Source organism: Hemiscyllium ocellatum, unplaced genomic scaffold (genome assembly GCF_020745735.1).
Source record: "Hemiscyllium ocellatum isolate sHemOce1 unplaced genomic scaffold, sHemOce1.pat.X.cur. scaffold_2892_pat_ctg1, whole genome shotgun sequence".
Taxonomy (NCBI): Eukaryota; Metazoa; Chordata; class Chondrichthyes; order Orectolobiformes; family Hemiscylliidae; genus Hemiscyllium; species Hemiscyllium ocellatum.
In genome coordinates, this window is record NW_026868239.1 from 32,501 (window position 1) to 42,500 (window position 10,000).

Consider the following 10,000-nt stretch of genomic DNA (forward strand, 5'->3'; position numbering starts at 1 on the left):
TGCACCCTTGCTGGCAGCACCCAGGGGGAACCAGGACGCTTGCGTCTCCCGCCTTCATTTTCGACACAAGCGCCTGAGGAGGGACACCACCCCTCCCCTTGTGTCAAGAGACCTCCGCACTGGCCTCTGACTGACTCTTAGAACGGACGGAAAGAGTCGGGCAAGCCTGTCAAAGCTTTGAGCGAATGTCAAAAGCTTTAGACTGCCGCGAACCCTCCGGCTTGCACTGAGACACGAGGTCGATGTGCTAAGCACCCCGGGGCCCCTTTCGCCTGCAGGTCCCGAGCCGCCAACATGTTCTTAGTATCGTGTTCCCCAAACCTGGGTGACGGGCACCACAGGGCGGCAGAGCCATCGCACTTGCCGGGTGGCAGAGGAAGGACCGGACTATGTACCATAGCGGCCAACCACTCCCAGAGCCGGTCGTGCGGGGCTCGAGGTCTGCTCTCAACGTCACATGCTTCTGTGAGTGCTCAGGCAAGGGTCAGACCACATCCTTCCTGGCAGCACCCAAAGCAACCAGGCCGCTCGTGTCTCTCGCCTTCATTTTTCGACACAAGCGCCTGAGGAGGGACGCCACCCCTCCCCTTGCGTCAAGAGACCTCCCCACCGGCCTCTGACTGATTCTTAGAACGGACGGAAAGAGTCGGGCAAGCCTGTCAAAGATTTGAGCGTATGTCAAAAGCTTTAGACTTCCGCGAACTCTCTGGCTTGCACCGAGACCCGAGGTCGATGTGCTCAGCACCACGGGGCCCCTTTCGCCTGCAGGTCCCGAGCCGCCAACATGTTCTTAGTATCGTGTTCCCCAAACCTGGGTGACGGGCACCACAGGGCGACAGAGCCATCGCACTTGCCGGGTGGCAGAGGAAGGACCGGACTATGTACAATAGCGGCCAACGACTCCCAGAGCCGGTTGTGCGGGGCTCGAGGTCTGCTCTCAACATCACATGCTTTTGGATGTGCTCAGGCAAGGGTCAGACCACATCCTTCCTGGCAGCACCCAAAGCAACCAGGCCGCTCGCGTCTCTCGCCTTCATTTTTCGACACAAGCGCCTGAGGAGGGACGCCACCCCTCCCCTTTGCGTCAAGAGACCTCCCCACCGGCCTCTGACTGATTCTTAGAACGGACGGAAAGAGTCGGGCAAGCCTGTCAAAGCTTTGAGCGAATGTCAAAAGCTTTAGACTTCCGCGAACTCTCCGGCTTGCACTGAGACGCGAGGTCGATGTGCTAAGCACCACGGGGCCCCTTTCGCCTGCAGGTCCCGAGCCGCCAACATGTTCTTAGTATCGTGTTCTCCAATCCTGGGTGACGGGCACCGCAGGGAGGCAGAGCCATCGCACTTGCCGGGTGGCAGAGGAAGGACCGGACTATGTACAATAGCGGCCAACGACTCCCAGAGCCGGTTGTGCGGCGTCTGCTCTCAGCCTAAGAGGCTTCTGGGAGTGCTCAGGCAAGGGTCAGCCTGCACCCTTGCTGGCAGCACCCAGGGGAACCAGGACGCTTGCATCTCTCGCCTTCATTTTCGACACAAGCGCCTGAGGAGGGACGCCACCCCTCCCCTTGCGTCAAGAGACCTCCCCACCAGCCTCTGACTGATTCTTAGAACGGACGGAAAGAGTCGGGCAAGCCTGTCAAAGCTTTGAGCGAATGTCAAAAGCTTTAGACTTCCGCGAACTCTCCGGCTTGCACTGAGACGCGAGGTCGATGTGCTAAGCACCACGGGGCCCCTTTCGCCTGCAGGTCCCGAGCCGCCAACATGTTCTTAGTATCGTGTTCTCCAAACCTGGGTGACGGGCACCGCAGGGAGGCAGAGCCATCGCACTTGCCGGGTGGCAGAGGAAGGACCGGACTATGTACAATAGCGGCCAACGACTCCCAGAGCCGGTAGTGCGGCGTCTGCTCTCAGCCTAAGAGGCTTCTGGGAGTGCTCAGGCAAGGGTCAGCCTGCACCCTTGCTGGCAGCACCCAGGGGAACCAGGACGCTTGCATCTCTCGCCTTCATTTTCGACACAAACGCCTGAGGAGGGAAGCCAACCCTCCGTGTGTCAAGAGACCGTCCCCGCCCCGGCCTCCGACTGATTCTTAGAACGGACGGAAAGAGTCAGGCAAGCCTGTTAAAGACTTCCGCGAACTCTCCGGCTTGCACTGAGACGCGAGGTCGATGTGCTCAGCACCACGGGGCCCCTTTCGCCTGCAGGTCCCGAGCCGCCAACATGTTCTAAGTATCGTGTTCTCCAAACCTGGGTGACGGGCACCGCAGGGAGGCAGAGCCATCGCACTTGCCGGGTGGCAGAGGAAGGACCGGACTATGTACAATAGCGGCCAACGACTCCCAGAGCCGGTAGTGCGGCGCCTGCTCTCAGCCTAAGAGGCTTTTGGGAGTGCTCAGGCAAGGGTCAGCCTGCACCCTTGCTGGCAGCACCCAGGGGAACCAGGACGCTTGCATCTCTCGCCTTCATTTTCGACACAAACGCCTGAGGAGGGAAGCCAACCCTCCGTGTGTCAAGAGACCGTCCCCGCCCCGGCCTCCGACTGATTCTTAGAACGGACGGAAAGAGTCAGGCAAGCCTGTTAAGACTTCCGCGAACTCTCCGGCTTGCACTGAGACGCGAGGTCGATGTGCTCAGCACCACGGGGCCCCCTTCGCCTGCAGGTCCCGAGCCGCCAACATGTTCTAAGTATCGTGTTCCCCAAACCTGGGTGACGAGCACCGCAGGGAGGCAGAGCCATCGCACTTGCCGGGTGGCAGAGGAAGGACCGGACTATGTACAATAGCGGCCAACGACTCCCAGAGCCGGTAGTGCGGCGCCTGCTCTCAGCTTAAGAGGCTTTTGGGAGTGCTCAGGCAAGGGTCAGCCTGCACCCTTGCTGGCAGCACCCAGGGGAACCAGGACGCTTGCATCTCTCGCCTTCATTTTCGACACAAACACCTGAGGAGGGAAGCCAACCCTCCGTGTGTCAAGAGACCGTCCCCGCCCCGGCCTCCGACTGATTCTTAGAACGGACGGAAAGAGTCAGGCAAGCCTGTCAAAGAATTGAGCAGATGTCAAAATCTTTTAAGACTTCCGCGAACTCTCCGGCTTGCACTGAGACCCGAGGTCGATGTGCTCAGCACCACGGGGCCCCTTTCGCCTGCAGGTCCCGAGCCGCCAACATGTTCTAAGTATCGTGTTCCCCAAACCTGGGTGACGAGCACCGCAGGGCGGCAGAGCCATCGCACTTGCCGGGTGGCAGAGGAAGGACCGGACTATGTACAATAGCGGCCAACCACTCCCAGAGCCGGTAGTGCGGCGTGCGAGGTCTGCTCTCAGCGGAAGAGGGTTTTGGGAATGCTCAGGCAAGGGCCAGCCTGCACCCTTCCTGGCCGCTCCCACGGGAACCAGGCTACTTGCAATCCTTTCCCCCAATAGCAAGTGCCTTTTGGAGGGACGGCCGGAGTCAACGTGGGGTTTGCCCGCCCTCCAAAGTGTCAAGAGACCGCCGCACAGGCCTCTGACTGATTCTTAGAACAGGCAGCAAGAGTTGGGTAAGTCTGTCGAAAATTTGACAAAGTGTCAAAAATTAGACTTCCGAGAGCTCTTGGGCATGCACACAGGCCTGTCATTCAAGTGCTCTGCCCGCGGAACCGTTTTTCGGATGCCTTTCAAAGTGGTCCCGCGCCGCCATTTTGTTCTAAAAATCGTGTTCCCAGAAATCTCCGGGTACCCCGCCAACCTCACTGTGTCACAATGTCAAGTGGCACTGAATGGGTCTGAATTTCAAATTCGACTGCTTCGCTCTGGAACTCGAACCCGGCAAAACCGTTTGGATTTTTCCCGGTCCAGACTTCCGCGGCAGACAAAGTTAAAGTTTTCGGGCTGCAGACTCAAAACGACATCTGGCCAACCGCCGGGCTCAATTCGCCCAGTTCCTCCGGCACTTCGGAACTCATGTTCGGCATGAGTTTTTGAATCTTTCCCGATGCTTCGGCATTTTCCTCCGCTGACACTTAGAATATTTTTCACACTTGGCCGAAAATTTTTCTAAGTTTTTCTGGTTACTGATTTCTTCTTTTCGGGCATTTTTCTAAGTTTTCTTGGTTACTCATTTCTCATTTTCAAACATTTTTCTAAGTTTTTCTGGTTACTGATTTCTTCTTTTTGGGCATTTTTCTAAGTTTTCTTGGTTACTCATTTCTCATTTTCAAACATTTTTCTAAGTTTTTCTGGTTACTCATTTCTCATTTTCAAACATTTTTCTAAGTTTTTCTGGTTACTGATTTCTTCTTTTTGGGCATTTTTCTAAGTTTTCTTGGTTACTCATTTCTCATTTTCAAACATTTTTCTAAGTTTTTCTGGTTACTGATTTCTTCTTTTTGGGCATTTTTCTAAGTTTTCTTGGTTACTCATTTCTCATTTTCAAACATTTTTCTAAGTTTTTCTGGTTACTCATTTCTCATTTTCAAACATTTTTCTAAGTTTTTCTGGTTACTGATTTCTTCTTTTTGGGCATTTTTCTAAGTTTTCTTGGTTACTCATTTCTCATTTTCAAACATTTTTCTAAGTTTTTCTGGTTACTCATTTCTCATTTTCAAACATTTTTCTAAGTTTTTCTGGTTACTGATTTCTTCTTTTTGGGCATTTTTCTAAGTTTTCTTGGTTACTCATTTCTCATTTTCAAACATTTTTCTAAGTTTTTCTGGTTACTCATTTCTCATTTTCAAACATTTTTCTAAGTTTTTCTGGTTACTGATTTCTTCTTTTTGGGCATTTTTCTAAGTTTTCTTGGTTACTCATTTCTCATTTTCAAACATTTTTCTAAGTTTTTCTGGTTACTCATTTCTCATTTTCAAACATTTTTCTAAGTTTTTCTGGTTACTCATTTCTGCTTTTCCAACGTTTTACTAAGTTTTGCTGGTTACTGAGTTCACACTTTTAAACATTTTCGGGCATTTTTCTACGTTTTTCATGTTACTCATTTAGCACTTTCAGGCACTTTCCTATGCTTTCCTGCTTACTGATTTCACACTTTTAAGCATCTTCGGGCATGTTCCCTAAGTTTTGCAGTTCATTCGTTTGGGACAGTCAGGCAACTTTCCTAAGCTTTCCTGGTAACCGAATTCACATTGTTGAGAACTTTGGAACCCTTCCCTAAGCTGTGCTGGTTACTCACTTTACCTCTTCAGACACTTGCCCCCGTTGTGACAGAGACCACTTCCCGACTCGGGAAATGCACCAAATTCGGCCTGAACTCAGAGGGCAGTCCCCCCTCGAAGGCGTGGAAGTCGGCAGAATCGCCGGGTCAAATCCGGCTGAGCTACCCGGCTTGGAAGCCTCAAAGTCGGTATGAGCTGTCAGGTTCACTCCCATCCCCGTTTGGACCACTTCCCGACTCGGGAAATTCACCAAATTCGGCCTGAACTCAGAGGACAGTCCCCCCTCGAAGGCGTGACAGTCGGCAGAACCGCCGGATCAAATCCGGCTGAGCTACCCGGCCCCGAAGCCTCAAAGTCGGTAAGAGCTGTCAGGTTCACTCCCATCCCCGTTTGGACCACTTCCCGACTCGGGAAATTCACCAAATTCGGCCTGAACTTATACAACAGTCCCCCCTCGAAGGCGTGACAGTCGGCAGAACCGCCGGATCAAATCCGGTTGAGCTACCCGGCTTGGAAGCCCCAAAGTCGGTAAGAGCTGTCAGGTTCACTCCCATCCCCGTTTGGACCACTTCCCGACTCGGGAAATTCACCAAATTCGGCCTGAACTTATACAACAGTCCCCCCTCGAAGCCGTGACAGTCGCTAGAACCGCCGGATCAAATCCGGTTGAGCTACCCGGCTTGGAAGCCCCAAAGTCGGTATGAGCTGTCAGGTTCACTCCCATCCCCGTTTGAACCACTTCCCGACTTAGGAAATTCACCAAATTCGGCCTGAACTTAGAGGAGAGTCCCCGCTCGAAGGCGTGGAAGTCGGCAGAATCGCCGGGTCAAATCCGACTGAGCTACCCGGCCCCGAAGCCTCAAAGTCGGTAAGAGCTGTCAGGTTCACTCCCATCCCCGTTTGGACCACTTCCCGACTCGGGAAATTCACCAAATTCGGCCTGAACTTATACAACAGTCCCCCCTCGAAGGCGTGACAGTCGGCAGAACCGCCGGATCAAATCCGGTTGAGCTACCCGGCTTGGAAGCCCCAAAGTCGGTATGAGCTGTCAGGTTCACTCCCATCCCCGTTTGGACCACTTCCCGACTTAGGAAATTCACCAAATTCGGCCTGAACTCAGAGGGCAGTCCCCGCTCGAAGGCGTGGAATTCGGCAGAATCGCCGGGTCAAATCCGACTGTGCTACCCGGCCCCAAAGCCTCAATGTCGGTAAGAGCAGTCAGGTTCACTCCCATCCCCGTTTGGACCACTTCCCGACTTAGGAAATTCACCAAATTCGGCCTGAACTTAGACAAGAGTCCCCCCTCGAAGGCGTGGCAGTCGCAGAACCGCCGGATCAAATCCGACTGAGCTACCCGGCCCCGAAGCCCCAAAGTCGGTATGAGCTGTCAGGTTCACTCCCATCCCCGTTTGGACCACTTCCCGACTCGGGAAAATCACCAAATTCGGCCTGAACTCAGAGGACAGTCCCCCCTCGAAGGCGTAGAAGTCGGCAGAACCGCCGGATCAAATACGGCTGAGCTACCCGGCCCCGAAGCCCCACAGTCGGTATGAGCTGTCAGGTTCAGTCCCATCCCAGTTTGGACCATTTCCCGACTTAGGAAATTCGCCAAATTCGGCCTGAACTTATACAACAGTCCCCCCTCGAAGGCCAGACAGTCGCTAGAACCGCCGGGTCAAATCCGGCTGAGCTACCCGATTTGGAAGCCTTCAACACAAAACCCATCCGGCAATGCCACTCAAAAAGGGCCCAAATTCAGAAACACCCCCTTCAAAAGGTACCACTTCCTCGGAGACACTACCGGGACACGCTCCCCTCGGCGAAAATTAAGCCCCCACCACTAACTGAAGCCCACCGCAGCCCCAACTTCAACGGAGAAATCAGTAACCAATTCAAAAATGCACTTGGTTACTGACTTCTACTGCTTCAAAAATATTCTAAGTGTCGGTGGTTACTGATTTGTACTGCTTCAAAAATATTCTAAGTGTCAGTGGTTACTGATTTGTACTGCTCCAAAAATATTCTAAGTGTCAGTGGTTACTGATTTGTACTGCTTCAAAAATATTCTAAGTGTCGCTGGTTACTGATTTGTACTGCTTCAAAAATATTCTAAGTGTCAGTGGTTACTGATTTGTACTGCTCAAAAATATTCTAAGTGTCGCGGGTTACTGATTTGTACTGCTTCAAAAATATTCTAAGTGTCAGCGGTTACTGATTTGTACTGCTTCAAAAATATTCTAAGTGTCGCTGGTTACTGATTTGTACTGCTTCAAAAATATTCTAAGTGTCAGAGGTTACTGATTTGTACTGCTCCAAAAATATTCTAAGTGTCAGTGGTTACTGATTTGTACTGCTTCAAAAATATTCTAAGTGTCGCTGGTTACTGATTTGTACTGCTTCAAAAATATTCTAAGTGTCAGTGGTTACTGATTTGTACTGCTCCAAAAATATTCTAAGTGTCGCTGGTTACTGATTTGTACTGCTTCAAAAATATTCTAAGTGTCAGCGGTTACTGATTTGTACTGCTTCAAAAATATTCTAAGTGTCAGTGGTTACTGATTTGTACTGCTTCAAAAATATTCTAAGTGTCGCTGGTTACTGATTTGTACTGCTTCAAAAATATTCTAAGTGTCAGCTGGTTACTGATTTGTACTGCTTCAAAAATATTCTAAGTGTCGCTGGTTACTGATTTGTACTGCTCCAAAAATATTCTAAGTGTCGCTGGTTACTGATTTGTACTGACTCAAAAATATTCTAAGTGTCGCTGGTTACTGATTTGTACTGACTGAAAAATTTTCTAACCGCCGGGTCAAATCCGGCCGGGCCAGCCGGCTTGGAAGCCTCAAGGTCGGTATGAGCTGTCAGATTCAACCCCATCACCATTTGGACCACTTCCCGACATAGAAAATTCACCAAATTCGGCATGAACTCAGAGGGCAGTCCCCCCTCGAAGGCGACTGCTTCAAAAATATTCTAAGTGTCGCCGGTTACTGATATGTACTGCTTCGAAAATATTCTAAGTGTCACTGGTTACTGATTTGTACTGCTCAAAAATATTCTAAGTGTCGCTGGTTACTGATTTGTACTGCTGAAAAATATTCTAAGTGTCGCTGGTTACTGATTTGTACTGCTTCAAAAATATTCTAAGTGTCGCTGGTTACTGATTTGTACTGACTGACAAATATTCTCTGTGTCGCTGGTTACTGATTTGTACTGCTGAAAAATATTCTAAGTGTCGCTGGTTACTGATTTGTACTGACTGAAAAATTTTCTAACCGCCGTGTCAAATCCGGCCGGGCCAGCCGGCTTGGAAGCCTCAAGGTCGGTATGAGCTGTCAGATTCAACCCCATCACCATTTGGACCACTTCCCGACTTAGGAAATTCACCAAATTCGGCCTGAACTCAGAGGGCAGGCCCCCCTCGAAGGCCAGGCATTCGGCAGAACCCCCGGGACAAATACGACTGTTCTACCCGGCCCCGAAGCCTCAAAGTCGGTATGATCAGTTAGGTTCACTCCCAACCCCGTTTGGACCACGTCCCGACTTAGGAAATTCACCAAATTCGGCCTGAACTTAAACAGTCCCCCCTCGAAGGCGTGACAGTCGGCGGAACTGCCGGATCAAATCCGGCTGAGCTACCCGGCTTGGAAGCCCCAAAGTCGGTATGAGCTGTCAGGTTCACTCCCATCCCCGTTTGGACCACTTTCCGACATAGGAAATTCACCAAATTCGGCCTGAACTCAGAGGGCAGGCCCCCCTCGAAGGCCAGGCATTCGGCATAACCGCCGGGTCAAATCCGATTGTGCTACCCGGCCCCAAAGCCTCAAAGTTGGTATGAGCAGTTAGGTTCACTCCAAACCCGTTGGGACCACTTCCCGACTTAGGAAATTCACCAAATTCGGCCTGCTTAGACAACAGTCCCCCCTCGAAGGCGTGACAGTCGGTTGAACCGCCGGGTCAAATCCGGCTGAGTTACCCGATTTGGAAGCCTTCAACACAAAACCCATCCGGCAATGCCACTCAAAAAGGGCCCAAATTCAGTAACACCCCCTTCAATAGGTACCACTTCCTCGGAGACACTACCGGGACACGCTCCGCTCGGCGAAAATTAAGCCCCCACCACTAACTGAAGCCAACTGCAGCCCCAACTTCAACGGAGAAATCAGTAACCAATTCAAAAATGCACGTGGTTACTGATTTGTACTGCTTCAAAAATATTCTAAGTGTCGCTGGTTACTGATTTGTACTGCTCAAAAATATTCTAAGTGTCGCTGGTTACTGATTTGTAATGCTCCAAAAATATTCTAAGTGTCGCTGGTTACTGATTTGTACTGCTTCAAAAATATTCTAAGTGTCGCTGGTTACTGATTTGTACTGCTTCAAAAATATTCTAAGTGTCAGCTGGTTACTGATTTGTACTGCTTCAAAAATATTCTAAGTGTCAGTGGTTACTGATTTGTACTGCTTCAAAAATATTCTAAGTGTCGCTGGTTACTGATTTGTACTGCTTCAAAAATATTCTAAGTGTCAGTGGTTACTGATTTGTACTGCTTCAAAAATATTCTAAGTGTCGCTGGTTACTGATTTGTACTGCTCCAAAAATATTCTAAGTGTCGCTGGTTACTGATTTGTACTGCTTCAAAAATATTCTAAGTGTCGCTGGTTACTGATTTGTACTGCGTCAAAAATATTCTAAGTGTCAGTGGTTACTGATTTGTACTGCTTCAAAAATATTCTAAGTGTCAGTGGTTACTGATTTGTACTGCTTCAAAAATATTCTAAGTGTCGCTGGTTACTGATTTGTACAGCTTCAAAAATATTCTAAGTGTCGCTGGTTACTGATTTGTACTGCTCCAAAAATATTC